Source organism: Micropterus salmoides, unplaced genomic scaffold (assembly GCF_014851395.1).
Source record: "Micropterus salmoides isolate LMB-PRFRI ecotype aquatic unplaced genomic scaffold, ASM1485139v1 Ms_hic_scaffold_15, whole genome shotgun sequence".
Lineage (NCBI taxonomy): Eukaryota > Metazoa > Chordata > Actinopteri > Centrarchiformes > Centrarchidae > Micropterus > Micropterus salmoides.
The window spans coordinates 5838744-5862451 of record NW_024040596.1 but is presented as its reverse complement, the minus strand read 5'-3'; the positions used below and the strand labels follow the sequence as shown (position 1 = coordinate 5862451).

The following is a 23708-nucleotide window of genomic DNA, read 5'->3' as shown; positions in this document are numbered from 1 at the left end:
GTGATAGATGAAGCACATTACTGGATACATATGAATGAGATAAAGATAATACTTCACGGACAGTAAAGATACTGAAAGTCTTTCACCAATCAGGAGAGAGGAGTGTGACGTTGCCTGCATTTCTGTCAGTTTGGTCTGCAAACCTTTCTGTAAATAAGCAACATGAAATAATAAAGTATCTTACTGAGATTGGGTTTGTTTTATTTTCTCAACTTGATTGATGATTTGAGAATAATAATAATAATAAACTTGATTTATACAGCACTTATTAAAACAAAGTTAAAAAGTGCTTTACAAGATCCAACAAAGATTTTTAAACATTTCAGGACACAGGCCATAAAAAGTTTAAATAAAATGAGCTTCACATGGTTTCTTCATTCTTTCTAAACGTGTGATGTCAGACATTGACTTTAAATAGTGACATTGCTGTTGTAAACGTTAATGTTGCTGCTCTAGAAACAACATTGGGTTCTATTTAAAATATAAAATTCTAATTTATAATTAATTTAAAAACAACCAGGCAGCTAATATTTGTTTATTTATCGCATGTCATATGTCAAATCAATATATACCAATGTTATCGCACATTGAATACGTCTCACCAAATAACCATCACCAAATAATAGTAAAGTACTCGCAGTGGTATCAAAGAATCAGATCATTAAGCAGTCTCATTAATAGTATCAATAAAAATTAACAATCCCCATCCGTAACAACTAGAAATTAGTAAAATGCTTTTTTTAAAAGATATGTTTTCAGAAGTAATTTAAAAGATGTCCCCGATCATGCAAGCCTCAAGTTCTGGGGAAGGGAGTTCCAGAGCCGAGGGGCCCTGACTGCAAAAGCCAAGACTTTTAGTCTTGAGCTGGGACTTGGGAACAGTCAACAGCCAGTCCTGCCCGAGGATGTATTATGAACCCACTGAACCAGTATAGCACCTTTTTTGTTATTGGTAGCAACAGCATCCCTCCTTAAGTAGTGGATTAAACAAGAAACACAGATCATTGAACACTGTTTGGGGTTTCTTCCTCTGGGAAATGTCATGTCAGAAATGCAGCTGAACTTTTGTTTGCGTCTCTGGAAACAGGGTTAATTGCACTGTGATGAAAGTTTGGATTAGCTTAGAGCAGGCTCCATTAACAGCAGTTGGGACTCAAAAACGGTTTTGTCTTCGGGTTTCACAAATTAAGAAGCGCCATGACGTGCAAAGCCCATTAAAGAACCAGCAACCTAAGCATTTTGTCCCTGCTTCATTAGCATTAAATTGCTCACCAGTTGTTGTCTTTCATGTATCACGATTGACATCTGCCACTGTGTTTGGCTGCTCATTTGGAACTGCAGCGGCAGAATGCAGAGTCTGTGCAAAAACCACTGAATCAGGAGCTGCATTCAATAAGATCTGCAGCTGCTTAGGATTTTGTAACAGACTTAGCATCACAGTGAAAACGTCTGTCAGGATGAACCTCATGATTGCAGATTCTCTGCTACTCCTGTGGGGGGGGGGGCAAAGGTCAGCTCTGGGATACAAGTTATTGCCCTTCATTTCAGCAAAATAATGCATCTTGATGCAGTGTTATGATGAGATTTCAGCTTGATACAGTGTTGTGTTTCTCTATAGTCATTCTCATTGTTTAACAGCAAGCAACATTCAACCTCTGCTATCACCACTAGCCCTCAGATCTTTGTACCTTCTGCTCTGGATAGTTCATGGAGAAGGCAAGACAGAATCTCCAGAGCAGATGGTGGCAGATTGATGTATTCACCACTGCAAAATGAGCAGTAGTTGTATCCTTAGAGACTAAGGTGCGAGAGTGCAAGCATAGTCTGTCCTCCTCTTCTGTTGCATTACTTGGTCACAAGACATGAGAGAGAGAAAACAAGGTGCATAGCAACTTACAACAGATTTATGTAACAAATTGTAAACTCTTTCAACAAAAACCTATGTAGATGCTCCTGTTTCATTGCTGACTTCTTGATGATCTTTTGTCAGCACACCATTGCTACATTTAATTATTTTAAAGCTGGTAAATGCTGTGTAGGGTTAATGAATGTAATAATACTGTGACAATGACATTTCTCATTTATTGGTATTTTGCATTCAGAGAATCCTTCCATGGCCGTTCGTACATAAAAAGAGTTTTATAGATTTTTATCAGTTTTATCTACAATGCATCAATGGTTCTGGACCAGATCCAACTTATTCTAAATATGAAGAGCAGAAGTGAGGAGTATTGCATTTGATTTTAGGCTTGTATTCAGTAGGTTTAGCATGAAGCTGTGGTGTTTGAATTTATGTTTATTTTGAGATGTGCCATTGGTGTGGAAACAGTACTGACCTACAGTATTTAGTAGGGGTGTGACGAGACCCTCGAGACGAGACGAGATTTTAACACTATTTTTAAGAAATCTTTAATGCTGAAATATATGGAAAATATATGGAAAAATTTGTGCATTAAAAACTTTATTTCCTGCATTCTGATGATTTTTTCTGCACCAGTTAATGGTGATTGTTTTAATTATTTATATAAAGAGAAACACAAAATTCAGGTGGCAGGTGACGATTCAAAATCTATAGCCTAACTATAACAGAATATAGTACAGTGCAGCTCTCAGTCATTCTGTGCCACTTTCAGATCTGTTTCTCTATTAGATCAACTTATTTAATATCATCCCTGCTGATTCATGATTTGGTCTTCCCTCATCGTTGTGTCTTTGTTTGTCGAAGTAACTTCTTCAAATGTGACAGTGGCACCTTTTCACCCTAATGATAAATTATTTAATTTTAATTTAGTTAAAAACTCCAGGACTTTAATAGCTCCTGTGTTGCAGGAGATTTTCTGCTCATGGTCAAAACTTTCTGCACATTCAGAATCTCTCCCACGTAGGCCATCTGTGTTCTCTGACATGTCCAGAGAAAAGGCAGAATATTACCAGACTAATGTCATCATTATTGAAAAGTCTACCTGCCCTTTACTCTGCTGTGCATAATGTTTTTGATCCGCTGGTAGTAACGTTATGCCCTTCAGACCATTTGACCGAAGCAGTTTGGGACTGCAGTAAATGAAACACTTTTGATCGGGCAGAAATCTCAACCCAAATCCACACAAGTTAAACGTTAACTTCCAGTGCAGCTCACAGTCCAAAACAGAGCAGGATGCGCTTCAGTTTTTAGATGTTTATGTTGCAACACTTGCTGCGTTACTACTCGTCACAGCTGTCTGGACTGTTGACTGAATGTAAAAAGGTCTGGACTCGCAGCACGAGCAGGTTCAGCAGATTACTATCACAGCGTATGCTGGTGTCAGTCAGCTGGGCGGAGTTGATTCACTCTGTGAGTCTATCTCAACAGTTACACATTTATATTTCACTGCGTGAGAAAATGAATGTAATTTGCGTGAGTCTCGCAAGACAGCTTTTTACCTGACGACAATTCTTGTCACAATTTAATCTCACACCCCTAGTATTTAGACATTTAGGGCTAGCCTTATATAACCTAAGCTGTGCACACTGTATGCTTAGATGTGTATGACTAATATGCTTGTGGTCACTTTTTCTAAACTTGGCTTTCAGGTTTAAGGTTCAGTGTGTAAGTTTAAGTGGCATCTAGTGGTAAGGGTTGAGAATTGCACCCAATGACTCACTCACCGTGACCCCCTTGCTTTGCAAGCATGCAGGAGAAGATACGGTGGCTCTTGTGCTAAATTGAATTGAATTTATTGAAGGATAGCCCCTTGAGAGGCAGAATCTCATTTTCAAGGGGGTCCTATAACACGAATACATAATGAACAATTACAAAACAGAAGATTACATAACTACATATAGTACACATACACATATACAGATAACTCTCACACCCACTCTCACCCACACCCAACACCCTCAGTTAATACAACGAAAAACAACAAGTTAAAACAATCCTAAAACTTTAATTATACCAATTGAAAATCAACCAACATTTAACCCCAAAACTACTCAAGTTGTAAATTACTCTGTGTGTAAGCCTAATGTATAAAAAACCAACATAGCGATACCTGATGGTATTAATAACATGAACATCCTGTTTTAAGAGACAGAGCTAAAGACGCCAAGAAGTAGTGAAATGTGCTGATAGATCTTGGGGTAGGATGAAGATTATTCCAATTACATGGTGCTTTACATTGAAATGATTTCCGTCCAGCTACAGTAAAAGTTCTTGGTACAATAAAAAAGGGATGTTACATCTGTCTGAGTGATTATGGAACTCTACAAGGAACTAAAAATTGTTTAAAGTTTGGAGGACAGTTAAAGTAAACACATATGAAAATAAACTTTATCCAGTGAAATTCCCTTCTTGCTTTAGGCTGTAACCAATTAAGCGACTCGTAAATAGAGCATTGATGAGTGTTAAATGGACACCTCATGACAAATCTTCAAAAACAATTAAAAACAACATTAAGAGGCCTAAGAATGGTATCAGTGGTGTTCAAATAGATAATATCAGCATAATCTATAATCGGCAGTATCAACTGATAAATAATTATTTTCCTGACTTGAAATGTAAAACAGTGTATTGATCAGTAAATAGAACTTAAATAGCCATAGATTTTTTTTATAATGAAGTCAATATGCAATTTGAAGTTGAGTTCAGTCCAAAAGTTAATATGCAGATGTAAAGTTCTAGGACGATTATGCCTTGTTCCGAACACCATGTTACAGAGCTTCTTCTTAATTATTACCAATTTATTAACATGAATCCAGTTTTGGACCAAATTGAAATCCACTTGTAAGGAGTTCTGAATTTGTAATATATCTGAGTTCGAGGTGTAAATAACTGATGCACTGAGCAATTTTTTGCAGATTTTGGATAAACCATTAATGAAAATAGAAAAAAGGTGGGGACCCAAAGTGGATCCTAGGGGGACACCCTTATCAAGCATTAATTATTCTGACTGGAAACCATGGTAAACAACACACTGATGCTTCCCGTGAAGATAAGCATTAAACCAGAGTAGGACATTTTGATACAAACCAATGGAATAAAGCTTATCAAGCAGCAGGTAGTGATCTACCATATCGAAGGCCTTAGAAAGGTCAATAAAGATAGCTACACTGTGTTGGCCTTTGTCAAATGCTGAGAACACATCATTAGCAAACTTTAAAAGAGCTGTGGGTTTTGAAAAATCTGGTCTAAAGCCAGCCCGATTAGAGGATAAGATGTTGTACAATTGTAAGTAATACATGTGGTCCTCCATTTGTCTAAATTTCTCTTCTCTTCTTAATTCTAACAAACCAAACGACTGCTACTACTACTACTACTTCTTTTTGTTTGTACGTATTCAACATAGTGACGAAACACACTCTGTAGAGAAATTTGTCAGATTGGGCTACTGTAGAAACACGGCGACGCCACATGGTGACTTCCATGTAAGAGGACCAGCATTGTATGTACATAGAAATGGCTCATTCTAAGGTTATTAAAACATAACAGTTCATTATACAGTTCTTTATACACCACTGAAAACATAGTTATGTATATTTTATTGTATTTCTGTCAAGCGATCCACCTAAATATTACACACTGGACCTTTAAGGGTAACTTTGCAGAGAGTGACTTTTGTGCAGAAATGCTTGTGGCAGCTCAGAGAGTTGTAGAGCACCTTGGTGGGTGTCTTGAATACAGATGATGGACACACACTCTCACACACACACATATCCACAGGACATTGGAGGATGCAATAGGCTACCAGTGTCTTGTTTTCCAACCAAGTTGCCCATATGCCCAAGCAGATACCATATGGTCTGCACCGCTCACCCTGCTAGCCTTTTTTTTTTAAAAGGACAAGCCAACTCTTTTCAGCCTGGAACTGCTCTATTAGAGTGGACGATGTAAGTTTAACCTTAAAGAAGAATCTAAAATATTTGAGTAGGATCATGAAGTTTTACATTTTGTTCTGAGGTTTTCACAACATATATTATTATATGTGTATATGATATGTGTATATATCTTCTAATGTTGCCTGGTATCGTAATTAAATAGTAAGAAACCTTATTTATATAGAACCTTTTATAACACAGCTTACAAATGTGCTACTGATACTATTCTTGTGATGCCTGAACTTGTATCTTTAGGTTTTTTCTCCGTGGTTGGTTAGTTGGTAGGGTAGTGTGAGGCATGTAACTTGATATTAATTTATTTAGAAGCAGGCAACTCAGCTTCAGTCGATGATAAACCTTGCCAGTGTCACCTCCATTTTTTGTTTTCAAGATAGCCCTCTGTCCTTGTGCCTGTAACAGTGGCATCACTGTCGCTAATGTGACTAGACATTGGGGCAACATCTGCTCCCTTTTCCCACATCTGTGTGGATGCCTTGGCTGTTTACTGCCACTCTGTTTTAAGTGCTGTTTTGTTGTGGTATTGCTGTGGTTGGTGCTGGATAGAGTCCAGTTGCCCGGGGCAGGGCCAGGAGGTTGTTGGCCAGCGTTTTCTTCTTATGTCGTGGTTCTTCGTGACATTCTACCGTCTGCCTGCAGAGATCCTTGGCCTTGATTCTTTTTTATTGCGGCTTGGGGTTGAATGTGCAACATCTCCTGAAGAAACTCATACGTCAGCTCCTTTTTAAGGACTCATGCATCCTGTGTGTGACACCAGTCAAACTTTATTTCTGCACTACAGTTAAAAGAAGGGTGTTCCTGTCGACTGAGTACGGCAGATTTCCTGCAGGATCACTCAAAGCCAGACTCCCATTAGTGAATGAAATATTTTTTGATGGCATATTTGAAGGAAGAATTCCAACAACCTCAAATATAACTGTGCATTTAGCTATTATGTAATATTTATTTTTAAGATATGGACATAGTGACCTTATACTGTATGAACAAGTCCAGAATACGTTATGTATAGTGCCTCATCACGCATATATTAATGATCTACTTTTTTTCCTGCAGTTGCTGTGTGCGGCATTTGTGGACTGCAAAGGATTAGCAAATAAAACAGCATTCCCCTTGACTACGCAGTGGAAAGGTGAGTTCATAACTGTGATATTTCAGGCATTTAGCTGGCACGCTTACAGGTGCAGCAGTGGGATTCCTAAATGGCCAACATTTCAGACAGATCGCATTGTGGACATATTGCTGGGAGTATGACCAAACGAGACATAAGTACTATAAGAGAACAAACAAATGGGGTATTGCGTCTGAGCTACAGTGGGCTGACTACATGACTCTTTCAACCCTGGAATTACTCCCGTGACCGGTGTGCCAAATGAGGAGTAATGTTACCAGTCATTCAGAAATGAAGAAGGTTCATATTAAGTACGAGACAGAGTTCATAAACAGTGGTGTAACTCATACCTGCACCTGATGCCAGCTCACATCACCCCTAGTGTTCACCTTTAAGTGAATACACGCAGTTTGTGCTCTCTAATTTCTTCCTTTGTTGTTTGAAGACTTTGAGGAGTACAATTCATATCTCTGCTCCAGTGTGACTATTTTTAGAATGGCCCAAATATCAAGGGATCCTGGACTCTTCCTCCCTCTCTTTTTGTCTCTCTTTGCCTGTCTCCTCCAGTTACCCCCATTCGATTGAATCTCAAAACCCTTGCTCTGTTGTGTAAGGATGATTAATTATTGGGGATGGAAATGCATTTATGTACAATACATGTACCGTATGTATGTGTGTCCCTTTAATATTCATCTTGTGGGAATGAGTCAACACATCATGAAGGGACAGTTTACTTATCACTGGGAGTGTTACTCGGCCTGTGAAAATGATTGTGTAATATCCGCCGTGGCTCGAGAGGAGCTTTAAAGTCTGAAAACAATAACCCTGATGATGTCATCGTGACATCATCAGGTTTTTCTCAGCTTGAGTTTGAGATTTAACATTTTTAACTGTAAGCCTTTATTACAAACTTTGCATGGAGAGCTTGAAAAACGTGGGTGTTTTTCAGGTGGCGGGGTTACTTTGAAATATTCTTTCAAGTAGCATTATAGGAAGTGTAAGATCTAGTGCTTTAGTCTTGGCGTCGTTTGCATCAGTTTTGACCATTATTTGTAAATTTTGGTCCTATCAAATCTGTCAACTTTATGGAAGTGCTATACTAAATCCTTTGCATAGCTCTTCAGATGTCTTCTTTTTGTTAAACTCTTAAAGTGACATGTAGCAGTTATTTTTCACAGAGAGCCAGGGATAGCTCAGGCACTGGCAGTGTTATTGACAAGAAGAGACATTTAACGTCCTCCTTGCGCTCTTCTTAAATAGTCTCCATTTTCCTGCTGGGTGCTAGGGGGAAGGAACTGTCAGGTAGAGAAGGACGGCCACCTTGAGAAGATTCTGATCACCACAGGTTGCTACATGGAGGCTGTGCCCAGTGGTGCTCAGGTAATGGCACCATGCTGTCTTAGTAAGGACTTTTTTTCATTTCTCCCAGGGCAAGGGTGGAGAAAAAGTATAAAAAAGCCGTAAAATAATGTTGTCAGCTCTGCCTGACTCTGTATCATACTGGCTCCCTCATCCTACCCTCCTGTGCAGCAGACACTGTTAACCACAGACAGCATGTCTGTGGTTTGTATCAGCACCAAACACACACATATTTTGCATTTGGCAATTTAAGCACATATTTGTTTGCTTACATCATCAAACTGCAAAAACATGCATGCAGACATGGCAGCCAAACCTGCTGTTAATTCCTTTAGTTATAATGTTGAATGTTTAGCCAGTTTCCTATCTTCTGCCTGTCCTGATATTTGTGAGTGTTAATGGCAGCAGCTTTCCGGTAGCCTGTGCGGTTAGAAACCCACCCTGTGGTATCTTGCCCTCCTGCTTCCACCTCCCCTCCATTATTGTAATGAATATTTAGTGCAGTGTTAGCAATATAGCCAACACTTATCCAGTCACCGTGTGCTGTGTTGCTACTGGGTAGTAAGAGAGGCATTGGACTGCACTCCAGTTGTATATTTTTAACATACATTTCAGTGCGTTGCTTCTGCTCGTAGTGTTTAAAATTTGTTTGTGTGGCTTTTATTGCACCAGAGCACAAGGTATATGGCATTCATTTGATAAATCAATCGTAAAATAGCTATTGGTGTATAATGTACACATCCCTACGTACATTGTGCTGCCTCTGATGATTTAACCCTCGTACCACCCGGAACTAGGCCAGCAATATTTCATCTGTGTCATGAGCAAACAGTTTGTTTGTGCGTCTGAGCAGTGCACGAATGAAAAAGCAATGGGAACTGCTGGAAGGGTGACCTTTGGTCCTTCAGCTAGGACTTATAATTCAGGATTGGGTGGTGTTGCGTCATGCTGTCACAAAAAGAGCTGCGTTATGTATAAAGCTGAGATCTGCTACGTGGCTGGACTAGTCAGTATCATGATTTGAGTTTACTTTGCCATTCATCTGTTTACTTTTTCCCTGTCTGATGACACACACGAGTTTATAGTATTGTATGCACACACACCGTATGTACTGTATGTGTATGCTCCTCAGATTTTATGCTCAATCAGGAGCAATGAAGAGCATTGCATAAAATGTGTTTAATGTCAGTCTCTCAAAATACTGCACCAGAGAAATTCTCGGCTTATATATTTAATGCCTCTGCTGACCCTCTGGTCAGCAATGTGGAGGTTCTGTTAAAATTTTGATAGCAAACCTGCTGGGCTGATGCACATTAGGTAAGGACCATTAAAACTGCTCCCCACATTGCTTTGGACTCTATTAGTGAAGCATTTATTGAGTTCCAGCCCCCTCAAATGATTAAAGAAATTACACAATTTTCAGTAAAAACTGAGATCGCCCTCTGCTTCATTATAATAATAATAAAAAAAAATCCAATTAAAGATTACCTGCAATTAATATCTCCCACCAGAGGTCGGACAATTTGGGCACCGCTCATACAAAATTGTGATTTAGTTTGTTTTTTAAAGGTATGCTGAATAAGCTATCAGCAGTTCCTGTTTCCTGTGGGTACAACTATCATTAGATTACTGTACTAAACAAAACTTAAAAGAGACGGTATCCTTTGAAAGTGTCAGCCTCACTGAATCTAAAACAAGTGTACTGTATCATGCATGTCTGTTTAGTTATGGCTCTGAGAAGAACGTAACTTGGGGCAAGCAGGCGCAAAGGGTTGTGCCTTATTTCCTCTTAGGGCTGTGTGTACTACGATAACTAACTTCCTGTTATTTCCAGAACACCGGCATGCCCATGTCCCTTTCACCTCAGCAACATGTCTCACATCTCTCTCTCTCTTCACACCATGAATGCCTTAATTGGGCCCCTGTTCAAAAGTTCCTTCTAACACCTATCCTTTTCTCATTCTCATCCTCATAAATCATTTCCCTCTAATGTTGCTTTTGGAAAGCTGCTGATTTGGTCTCCACATGACTGTGGTCTAATGTGAAAATCAACATCAGCACTCTAAAATTTTCTTAAAATAAATATTGAACTGGGTTTTAATAGAATTCTATTACTGCACTTTGGCTTCTCTTTCTTCAAATGCTCCAGCCCCATATGTTCTGTATGATCCAGTAGCCAGAGTGCTTCGCAACCCTGCATCACACTGATTAGCGTGTATTTATGTATTTATGTGAAGAATTCATCTGGAAGAGTACCTGGGTTCTTTCCCACTCGGCAGCCACACTGTTGATCTGTTTCTCACTCTCTCTCACATTTCTTTTTTACCCTTTGCTGTCATACAAAAGTACATTGTACTGTACATGGACACTGGCTTCCAGCCATCTGACTCCATCCAGGAGTTGATGGATCCAGTATCAAAGCACACCACATTTGTTTTAGAGCCTGGAAGTGGAAGCGGTGACCAGATGCAGAAACAATGTAGTCATTGAGGCGACGCTGTAACAGAGGCTGCTATCACTGAGAGTGTAGATTCGACCCAGCACAGTCAGTCTGCTTACTGTCTCGGTGACATCTGTTTTTCGCTGTACAAACTACAGATGGCACTTGGTGCATAAGGAACAGTGATTAACTTCATATTGTTACAATGGCAGGGTTGTGTTTACGTATCTTTGCTGTAACATCAGTTCTGTGTACTTCTTGGATAAACAATAACCCTAGGTATTATTATTTGATGCTGACATGTTGTGTACATAGTCAGTATGTTGTTTAGTGTGATTATACATTGGTGGCGTTTTGATTATGTGACTAGCAGTGTCCAATAGAGCCTGACTGATACTGGCCCATAACAATGCAAATATTTTCAATATAAAGTGGTCAATGTACATTTTTTAAAGTGAACACAGAACACAACCAAATGTTTTACTAGGATCCCTTAAGTTTTATTATTAAAGAATTGACTGTTCGCTAAAACCTTCCCTCAAATGTAATATTTAAGAAACACATAATAGATCTTTAGAAATGACTACGGAGGAATCTGTAGAACTTGGGTATGAAGTACCTGTAAAACATCAGTGCAAGCATTCGCCTTGATTGTGTTTCAGTCACAGACTGATTATACGTTGTTGTTTTAAACTGCGTCAGCCAGAGACAGTGTTTTTAGCCGACTCACAACCTAGCTACACCTGATAAAATCTGCCTGCGACAGTCGTTATTTCACCTGGCAAAATCGTCCGTCATCTGCTGGAAATGAGAATTTGCAGTATTCCATTTAACTTTAAGCAATAATTTAAGCTTCAACTTTATAGTTCTGAACCAGGACCTTCAGTATTTAGATATGTATCAATATTTAGCATATGAAGTGTGCCGAATTTAGTATGATATAGTACTATACTGAGTTAGACAGTATTAAACGTCTGGGATCCGAGGCCAAAACAACTTGATTGGGACATTCTTAACACGTAGTATTCTGTTCTTTATCTGGTGTAGACCTGAGCTGCTCTCTATTACAGTTATAAACATTCATATACACATATTATCACAATTAAACTTTTAAAGGAATGTGTTGTTACCAACTAACATCTGCTTGGCAAGGTAATTTCAAGTGACCTGATCTGCTCTGACACCCAATTCACACATTAATTACACAGACGCGCACAGATAAAACAGGAGAGTACTACTTATGGAAGTACCCCTCATAAATACAAATCCATCAAGCGTGTCTACATTAGTTATCTGTTGTTACAAGCATTATTGTCAGGAGACAAATTCAAGTCTAGACAGAAGACTCCTCAGTCAGCCTCACACAGAACACAGAGCTGCACACGCACAACCTTTCAAACTAGTGCACAGACCATATAACAGAGTGAGAAATATCTTATTGTCTCATTACAGATTAAACAGACCATTTCTGTCATTCTCATTACTGTCAGATTGGCAACAATTCTAGTTTAGATTTATGTGTAAAAAACTGAATTAAATGCATTTAGTATTTGCCCTAGAAACCCAAGAAGAAACATGAGAAAGAAACTATGATTGATTGTGTTTTTTTCTTTTATATCAACGCTTGCATTCATAGAAATATGTTGCTAATTATCATTGTTTGTCTCTCCAGCTGGACAAGCAGCATTGATAAGAATAAAAATATATTGGAAAACGTCCCGCCCAGCCAAACATTGGTAGACAACTACACAGCTTTCACTATAGTCTCTGTGCTACTGTAGGTAGGATTCAAGGATTCGAGGTAATTTTATTATCGTTACAATCGCATGTTGGGTTTGAATCTAACAATGTAAACATTGTTATATTAATAAAAGCAATTTAGCAGCCTCAATGGCCTGCAGACATAAGAGATAGCTTTATTTACACACATGCTTGTACTTTGCCCACCTAATCAGCTATCATACCGAGTCAAATCAGATTGTTTTGGTCTAAACCAATTTTCCTTACAACCTCACCACTGTCGCCACCATTACTAGAACCCCCTTAAAGCCTGTGATTTGATCTTCCTCACCTTGATCAGATTACACACTGGAATTAGTATAATTACAGCTGTCGCTGATTAATGGGCAAGCTATAATTAGCACTCTGCATATAGGGAGACTGTAAGTGTGTGATTGTGTGTTTGATGAAGAAAGAATTGTTGTGCAGATGTTTGTGTGTGTGTGTGTGTGTGTGTGTGTGCGTGTGCGTGTGTACAACTTTCTACATGTGCATTCTCATGTTCATGCGTATGTGTAAAAAGTGAAGCCACTACAGAAGTGCCTTAAACCTGCATTACTTCTAATGACCAGCAGGGGGTGACTCCACTGGTTGCAAAAGGAAGTTCGATTGCATTGGATGTAATGGCAAAATGATACTACTTCTGACTTGATTTATTACATTAGTAAACACTATCCTTGTCAGTAGGGACGCACCAAAATGAAAATAAACTCATTGTCACTAAAATGCTCAGAGAATCAGTGTGTGAACATCAGAAGGGGGTGTAAGTCACACAGACGTCTTGACCTACGCTTTCACTAATGTGCGATTATTTAATTGTTAATCGTATTAACCTTTCAGGCCTGCCTGCTGAATCAATCATTATCCGTTAGAGTCAGCTGTGAACATGGAGGTCTCTGGCAAATCGCTACATGTTATACCTCAATTTTTATCTTATATAGACAATGGTTTATTTATTGAGCACATTGAAAATACAGAAGCAAATAGAAAGATGTTTAAAAGTAAGGTGGAAAATGGTGAGTGCCGGTGAGATTCAGTCAAAAGTAGAGAAGAATAGAATATTTTCAACCTTGTTTTAAAGTTAGTCGAACTCTGGGAAATCTTTTCTTAGGCTATTTGGTGCATAGCAACTAAATGCTGCTTCTCAATTTAATTTTGGACTCTGGGAAAAGTTAGCAGAAAGCTACCAGATGACCCGAAGGGCCAGTGGGGTTCATATGGTAAATACGCAGTGAGAGATGTAGTAGACAATTACAGATTTTCCACCACGCCACTGTTATTTTCATATTTCACTGTTTTGCCAAATGTCTGTGTTATTTATTGGATGGATTAGGCCTTGTCACTTGAGTTTGACAACATGTTCATCCTTGTAGCAGTTTGTGGATGATTGATTCTGAGATGGGAATAAGTATATATTACATATATATGTTATTTATTATTTTATATTGCTGCATGCCACCGTCTTCATGCAAATCTTACACACGGTGTCATCTTCTGGCTGTCACTTGTCATTTGCAACAAAGCTGACATTTCTGCTGAATGTCAGCAGTTACATTCTTTAAGTGACCAACTTGTTGGCATCTTTTTATCCTTCTCCAACCTGAACAGGAGCTTTCATGTGACAACAATGAAAATACCCTGATATACCGGAATAACTCAAATACTGGTATATAAATTCTTTCCTAGGTTTTAGAAAGTATTTTGGAACCACAGATTCTGAATTTCCACTTTACTCTTAAATGAACCCCGTGCCTCACTGAGAGAGCAGTTGATACAAAACCAGATGGATAGTATGGAGCTGCTCTCAGAGTAGCAGAGGAAGGGGAGAAGGTCAGCGATAAGAGATTGAACTGCAGCCGGATTTTAAATATTAATTGAGATGCAGTGTAGATCGGATATTGTGCATGCATGAGCTATTTGTGGGCACTCCAGGTTCAACAAGCTTAGCAACCCCTTCTGCCTCACAGCAAACTTCTCAATCAGTGAGAAAGGGTTCCCGAGCAAAATGGAAGAGCAGGCAAATGGACAGGATGGCTGAAATAGATTACGCAGATACAGCTACCCCGGTGGCAGGGCTGACCTTATCTAAACTTCACAGTCACGGGCCCATTAAGGGCTGTGACGTATCATAGATGGACCTATTCCTCTGTGCCAAATGTAACACAATCTACAGTAAATACCTTTTATATATATATCATATAGCCTTTATTATAGCTTAATGTTTGAAATTTAAGATTAGAAATACTGTGTTTTACCAATACTGCAATTGCAATTATTTTCTGTAAATTCAACTTTGACTCGCTACAGCTTTTTTCAAGACGCTGTCCAAGTTAAAATTGCACTTTTCAAATCATGCTTTTAACATAAAATGATTAAAAAAGCATCTGTTTTTAAAAAGCTTGCAGTATACGAAGCTGTACTTACATCACATTAATTACAGCATTATATGAGCTATGGAATTTGCATTCAAGCTAACTTAAATTATTAATCGGTTAAGTTACATACACTTAAAGGTTCAATCAAACTATTTACAAAACGTAAGCCTCATGCTCTTCTGGAGAATGTCATATGTTCACATGCTTACAGTACAAATGCATTAGTCTTCATGGAATCAGCTCCAGCCAATGTTGCCATTAGCAGGGAAAACACCAGCCTAACACTATGGCAGATTGTTCTCCATAGGTGATATTAAAACAGGCAGCGCCTCAAACCACATGATTCACTGTCCCCATTGTCATTCTCTCACACAGGCACACACTATCTACTGCAATGCTGCTGGGGTTGGTTGGAAAACAGATTCTCCAGTGCCCTTTATTTGCATTGCCTAGATTTGTCTGGTTTTTCTTTTCATAGTTGAGATGGCTTAATATTTTAGTAGTTGTGAGCTAGTTATTTTTATTGCCAAAAACCCTATGTGTGCCACTTATGAAATAGTCTTTATTTCTATTTAATTTCTGTTTAATTTATTTAGAAGAAAGGAAGCAAATAAACAAGGATCAATGGGACTACTGTATAGAAGTGAATTTGCTTCATCTAAGTGAGAGTAAATGAGTTTTTCCTTTAGTCGTGTCGGCTGAAGATAAAGAATCATGGCCTAAAGTTTTAAAAGAGATATAGTGTGAAAAAGTAAATTCACCTTTAGGCTTGCATATGTAATGTACTGGATATGGTGTCATTTTAAAAGTGTAACTTTAAAAACTGAAACAGTATAATCAGTCTGTGACTGAAACACATTAAAGGTGAATGCTTGGCTAAAAGACAAGCACAGATGTTTTATAGGTACTTCATACCCAAGTTCTACATATTCACCTGTAGTAATTTCTAAAGATCAATTTGTGATTTCAGTAGACTGTGTAGGGAGTGTTACGAGTGTATGCTTGTGTGTGTTTTATTGGATCCATTGAGTGAATAACATTTTTGATCTGTAGTGATGTTGTTTTCCCCCTGCAGCAGGGGGCCCTTTCAACAAGACTGTGTCATGACATGAGTTTGCTGTCACATTATTCTGAAATGATCTCCATTATATAAGACTGAAGTCAGTGGAATATCTATGCCAAATAAAAATACTGCTACAAACAAACACGCATATTTCCAAATGCTCCAGCTGGTTGGCTGGCTGTGTAGTCAGAGCCATACTGCTTGGACAAGACAGTTACCAACATGTCAGGTTTTTGATAGCAAAGTTCATTAAATTAGGATTGGTGTGGATAGCAGAAAGAGGAGGTGAGCTCGGTGGTGATACGCTCCTCAGTTTTCATTTTGTGCCATTTTTTTAAAAGACTGACTGTGTTGTATTGATGGTAGCATATTTGTTCTTTGATTGTTGTTACAACGATAAGCTAACTTGAATTAAAGCATCTTATGTACAAACGAATATAGTGTTCTTCCTTACAATAATCAGTGGGGCTGTGACAACAAAAAACATGTAGTTAGGCGTCAACACTTCACTGCACACACAACACGGCAGCTCTTTGACAGCGTGACCATGTTGGTGTTAAGCCTCATGCTGTTCACCCATTCTGCCATAGCAAGGTTTATTCAAGCCTGTGAAGTTCGCTGATAAAATTAGCACAGCAAATTAGCACTGATGAGTCACTCATTATCAGCTTTGTATATGTTGGCAGGAGACGGGTTGTTGTGGGCTGCTTTGCTTTCAGGTCTTCTATTTACTGGAAAGCAAATGCTGTAAACAAAGAAAATATATGTGTGAACTTTAAGTTTGTTTTCATGATGAACGGAGTCATGATTATTATTTTTTTTTATAGCTTTCAACATCAAGTTTGCTGCATTTGTTAAACAACAATCAACATCAGGATACTCATAAAAAACTTTTTTCAGCTACTGCTAAAAGTTTTTATTTTGGTAAAGTCAATTTCAATTTCCAGTTTATATAAGATGTTAATACAGCTGCAAAGCATTTTTACCGTTGTAGTTTCCCATAGTGTTTTGTATTGTGTCCATGGAGTGTCTTTCTGGAATTGCTGTTGCATGAAGGTTAGGACAGGATTTTAAACAACAGTTGCACTTAAAGCCCAACCGATGTGGGATTTTCAGGGCCAATGCCGATATTAAAGTGAAAAAGAGATTTTGAAATTTATTTGGATAGTAGACCCCTTTCCTGTCCAAACTACACTTAGAACAGGCCGATGCTGAAAGCTGTTCTGTATGTGGGCTATAATACCTTTTCCTAAATGGATTATGTTAATAAAATAGATTAAAGTATCAACAACTTAACATGTAAACAATTGGACGGCAATAAATATTTGCTGCAGGAACATGCAACTGTAAATAGATGACTGAAAGATAGGGCTGTAATGATTCAGCATGTGGATCAAAACCGAAACTAACGTTAGTCAGTGAAATCAGCGGTGGTGCGTTCACAGTCGCTCTGTAATGTAAATTTTCCACCGTGCCCGCTAAACATAATACCAGATAACATCTCTCTCTGTGTTTCTCTGCAAAATGCTAAAGTGGGTTCCTAAATATGCTATATGCCAAATATACTTTGGCAGGTTCAAATATACCTGGCCAGTATATGTCAAAAACACACCTGCTGTTGAATGCACCTAATGTTACATGACTGTCTACAACGAGGTCTTGCAACTTTGAGATTTCATTTAACGTTATAACTATAACCAGAGCCATTACGGCTCTGACTGCAACTTCACACAAAGAGGAGCCGCGTCAGATTCTTGTTCAGTTCACGTTTATTTACATGTCCACTCATTTCAGACACGCCGACTAACTGCAGACAGGCGGCTCGCAGATAAATTTCGAATACGTTAAACTCTAGTTTAACAGCTCATTACGATCTTACTGCTCCTCCACTGATAAACATGACATTAGCTTTGTGGCTAATTTAGCAACAGGCAGCGTAAGCTGCTGTAACGTTACGTGATTTTAGAGAATATTTAGAAGTGATGAACTAAAGACAAATGAGAACCATTCGCTAGAACTGCCACACTGTTTCAGAAATAAATCTACAATCACGTATGACAATAACTACCGTAACATTAAACACACTGCGGTGAGCCGGAGGAAGCCGGGAGAGGGTGAAAAACGAGAGGGTTAGCAAGTCATGAATGTTTTCAGGAGAGGAGAAGTGATTGGGTCTGTTTTTATTATAATTATTTAAGTTGTGTAATTTATGTGACAAAGGACCGACTCACTGCTAACACAGCCCTCTGCCTGTTTCTGCATGCTGTGCTAGGCTCTCGTCAGCTGATTGTTTTCTTCTGTGGATTTTGTGGTGAGGCAGTGTTGTTAACAGTGGAGCTGCAGCGCGCCCTCTGGTGGGCAAACTATGCAGCACTCATGACATGAGTGAAGGATCTGTCTATGTTTCTTTATCAGTAGTTATATCTGCTGTTATAAACGCAGATGCACTGAAATTGTGCTACTCAAAGCAACTTTTCTAACATTGAAACCGCCTCCTGCAGTTTATTTGTTCTTGTCGCTCCGCACTTGCAGTGCTGCACGTTTGGAAGATGTTGAGTTTTTTTTTAAAAGAGTGCCCTGAGGCAGATTTGACAAGCCCTTTTACCCAGAACTCCATGGGTTACAAAAAACAAAGGATCATGAGGACTCAGGCTTTATGCTGTTCCAAAAATGCCTTGACCAGCCCAGACATTGACATTGCAGACTGGCTGAAGACGCCTTTATGAAAACATTACCACCTTTTTCAGATTTCAAACTCTGGACAATGGAGCAGGTTGACCCTCAGAGAAAACACTGAAAGTATAGAACCAGTATAGTACAGTATAAAACCTTAAATGGCAGTAACGTGATATTTCATGGTATTTCAAAGTGTAAAATAAATATTTTATGCTTTAATATCTCATTAATAACAACACTTTCGCTAATGTTAGGTTGGAGACCTAGTTTATCTGTTGAGCCACAGAAAAGCAGTTCGGACCACCGTGGTTAACTACATTTTTTAAAACCTTTCAGTAAAGTCTAAAAATAAACAAATATACAGATTTTACATGTCTCGGTCTATTGAAAAACTTGTTATTGTCTGAACTCTCTTTTCTGCGAGATAATATTGAGCAAACTGGCCTACTTTGCTTTGCCACTATAGCTTTTTTGCTCACTTTAAAACATGTGTTTTGGACTATAAGTCGTGATGTAGTTGAACGCCAAGCCATTTGTGACTGCTCAGTCAAAATATGAAAAATTGATGTGGTAGAATGACAAATGGCCTCTTCTTGAATGTTGCATGGAGGAAATGACAGAAATTTGCTGGCATGTTTTAGTGCACTTCTAAGCAGTCAGATGACATTATGTACCGTTGGCTGATTGTTGACGTAAACATGATCATAATGCATATACAACGGCAGAGTTGATCTTCTGCCTTTTGGCTTTGCAAACCCCTCACTGGGACAGTTTTTGTGGACTAACTGTGTTCCTCCTTTCTTTCAGTGGAGGGAGTCACTTCTCTTCTTCTTCCAAACATTGTGGATATGACTGCATCCTTTCTCTTGTTCTCTCCCTCCTGCCCCCATTTGCGTATCTCCCCCGGGCCAGCGCTGGTGTGTTTTTTTTGTCTGTGCGTTACTCTGTGTTATTTAGAGTGAACATCATTACCTTAGTGTCTCTTTGGGTGAAAGAGGAATGAACTGAGAGGGGTTGAAAGCCATTATCACTAAGGTTAGACCTATGCTACAAATGGGTGCCATCAAAGGGCCCGGGTGGGCAGGAACAAGAACCATAACAACAACAAACAGCCTTGGCAGCCCATGATCTCATTGTCTGTCCACGTCAAAAATGTTGCAGCCAACAGTCTGTTGGCATCTGCTTGCCCACCTTTTAAATGTTAGTTTCTCCCATTATGTCATTTCAGTTTAACTCTGCTACGCACTCCTCTCTCTCACCCTATTGTAATTACGAGGGCCATTTGTCTGTGGTGATATCAAGAGTGTATCATGGCCACTCTTCTAGCCTGAGGACATGTATGCTAACAAATCATATGTTGTTCAGCCGGTCAGCATTTTATCTACACTTTGCTTTTGTTTTTCTCTTTCCCTCTGTGTCTCTTTTTCTGTTGTGTCATAATTGCAGCATGAGTGTGACCCATTCCCATGTTAGGAAACTGGTTATATAAACATGTGCCGTGGGCATTTTACCACAGAAGTGCCAGCCTGTGACTAGCCGCACACAGTGTACAGTGTGAACATGCAGGGCAACCACTGCGTCAGTTTTCATTTAGGGATTTAGAGTAGAAGTTAATGAATGAATGCGCACAAAACACACACACAAAAAAGATTATTCTAAGAGTGAATATTGCCTTACACAGATCTTCTACAGCCTCTCTAAGCAACTTATTTGAAATATAAAGCCCTATGAGTGCTTTGCGAGTGAATCCGTATCTGGAACAAAGCTTTCTTTTTTGCCTCAGTAAAGGTGAATCTTAAAGGTGAAAAAAAAATTTGATCCAGAAGGTCAAGGCAAGCAAAAAAGAAGTGCGCGTGTGTCTGTGTGAGTCATGAGAGAACAAAACATTGTGTCATTGAATTCCACTCAAGTTCAATGACAGCAAATTTACCCATAATGCTTTGTAACACATCAGAGAGCTTCTCTCAGGGCTCAAAATTACCTCTCACATCTGCTGCTGCTCTGTGCCAGTAATATCCCGACACACACACACACACACACGAGCACCAAAAGCCAAGAGATGGCCTGTTTGAATTGATTAGACTGTCATAAGTGAAGTGATGATGTGCTTAAACATTGATGATGGAGTCCGTTTCTGCGACTGATTGTTATGTCAATCTGGCCTGCATACAAATTGGGCTAAAATTGCTACGTAATTCATTGGAATCAGTATGCTGTCATGTGCACTGTGAAAGGTAGCAAAAGCACAATGAATACAAAGATGAAGAGAGACAACGTTTGATAAACATACAGTGTCATTTTGTTGTATACTAACTGAAATATTGAAATATCAATTACCAGAAGTCATGTAACATGGTATGAAATGCCAGGCCAGATTTGTTTGTACTGAAGCAGAGAAGAGCGGAGAAGGCAAAGGGTTGAGTATAGGTGAGTCCAGAAACTGACTTGGTGCTGTTCAGGAGACAGTTTGCATTTCACTTCTGAAGCTCTAATATGTTGTTTCCTGTCGGTGGCGAAGCGTACATGCCTGACAAAAGAATTTGGAGAAAATGGGGCTAATCTCCAGAGACACTGTTAAGAAGGGCAAACTTCTCCATTACAGCTGTAATGTAGCTTTTAAGCAATTTGCAGGTTTCAAAATATTCATTCAATGTTTGTAATGAGCAGGCTCCACTAGAGAAGATGATGGATCGGGTTCCAGCGTGGATTTGTTGAAGGGATTTCAAGAAACACATCAGTAGAAATAGAAACATTATGGCAGTTCATATTGCTGCCAAAGCAGTCAAGCCTTTTGCTCATAACAGTGGTCATTTTGTGAATAAAAATATCTTCTAAGTCTCTCCAGTGACCCAACACAGGAACACACACACGTAGCTTTTGCTGCAACATTGAATAAATAGAATACCGCGTAAAATAAATTGGCAATATTTCCCTAAATAATACAAAACTGAGAATACTGTATTTTTACCAAAAACAGGCAAAACACACACATAGTAAAAACATTTAAAACAACCGCAACATGCCTTTCCACAATGTCCCCAGTGTCCTACAATGAACAGTTTTACTGTCAGGGCTTCAGACATCTCACCTGAATAAGACCTTGCTAGTCAGAAGAAATAATCACAATTCTATGAAACATTTACCTTGAGGGGAAAATATGTAGGCACCAAACAGCAAAGTGAACTGCTTCATCTAGTAACTAAACGTCTCCCTGTGTAGTGCTGTACCAAACACAGCATCCATATTAAATTTACTCTGCGGAGTTTCTGATCATTAGTAGCGCTATGGAGCAATATTTTTACTGGGGAGGGAGTAGGTCTATGATTGTATCGTGCATGAGGATGCACATGCCGGCAGGTGACGTGATACGCACTCAGCATAGTAATGCACCAACAAAAGGCAGGGAAGAAGTCAAGCAAACATAGATGGTAACAAGGAATTTTCTAAAACTTGGCCTTGCAAAAGGAAATCCATTGTTTGTTAGACTTTACAGCGCTCCCCAGTTTGTGACCAATCAAGTTGCAGAATGTTTTTGTTGTCACTTTTTTAACATGGTGGTGGGTTCTTTGAAATTTCAGGTTACAGAATTGTCTAAAAACATACAGTTTTTTGTTATATCCATTGACACATTGTTTGGTCATTGCACCTAACAGTAGTAGATGCTGTAGGTGTTCTAATTATCTAATTTTACCTATTGAACCACTGCTTTTAAGTCCCACTCTTTCATAGTAAACAAACAGAAGCAAACGGTTCACAATAATAATAAGAATGCAGTGAATTGCTTTTCAATTTGTATACCTTTCTCTCACTCCATCAACAAAGCCCTCATTTTTCCATTTACTTTAACTCCTATAGTGCCGTTTCCTCCCTCTCTTTCTGATTTCTCATTGTCTGCACTGTTTATCGGCCCCCTCATTCTCTCTGTTGCTGTTTCTGGTTTTCCTTGAATGAGCCAATGGGCAAATGGCATTGAAATCCTCCTTAGTCAGCATGTTTGTATCAAATTGAATGTCCACCGCATAGCTTTCCACCAAAGCAGATGAAAAGAAACCTTACAGTTATGCATTAAAGAGTAATGCAGTTTCCTTGAGCACTTTTTAAGTGTAGCATACTTAATAAAACAGTGAAGTATAACAGGCAAAAAAATAAAAAAAAAATAAGGGGATATCACATCACCTGCAAAATCAATAGGGATGACATTAATAAATGAAACGAAAGAGTAATAACACTTTTGTCTGTCACCAGTGTTTTTAAAGTGGCCATTAGGGATGTAGTGCTGGCAGAAATCTGTTTGGTCCTTCCATCAGAGGCATGTTACCAAACTAAAATAGCAGCCTTTATGTAACTGCGGCCTTTGCCTGGTGGAAAGAGATGTCAAATGTAGTTCTGCAGCGTAATGGCTTCAAATCGTTTCTGGAATACAACAGCTAAACAAACAGAGAACAGGAATTGGGAGCAAAGAAGCCATTTTGGTAATTCTTGGCAATTCTTCAGTATGGAGGTACATTTCTCTCACTTCATTTGTCAGGGATTACCTGATGAAGGCCATACTTGTTATAAAAGATTATGCAACAATAAGTGCTTGAATACATTTTCCATTTTTGTACTTTAGCAGGCTGGTTATACAGAGCAGTCACGACTTTTTTCAGTCAATCATTCCACTCTCACCTGGAAATGCTGCACTTGTCCTTTTAATTGATTTTACACACAAGCTAAGACTTGTCATATTACAAGGTGAAGCCCTTGGCAGAGGCCATAAAATGTCTTAAGACTATTTATTTTGTTCTGAAATTCAATAGAACACTTGTTTGTATGGACACGCAAGTCAACTAAACAGAGAACAGGAATTGGGAGCAAAGAAGCCATTTTGGCCAGCAATGGTATTGTTTATTTAGAAAATGATTATCCACTGAGTAAGAGGTGAAGAGAGACCAAGTTTGACATGGTGACGTGGGGTCAGATTGTTTTTCATTCCAATAACTTGTTCTTAGTTTGAGTTTAATTTGGGTAATTACATGAAACAGTGGCACATTACCA

At 38.8% G+C, this 23708-nt stretch overlaps 1 protein-coding gene across 1 annotated transcript in view; it reads left to right on the top strand.

Moving 5' to 3' along the window:
* Positions 1 to 23708, top strand: part of adarb1b (adenosine deaminase RNA specific B1b) — a 120168-nt gene that overhangs the window by 41888 nt on the left and 54572 nt on the right. Inside the window, exon 5 of the mRNA XM_038720122.1 lies at positions 6925 to 7000. The gene's annotated coding sequence lies outside the window, so the exon portion shown is untranslated. The remainder of the gene's footprint in view (positions 1 to 6924; positions 7001 to 23708) is intronic.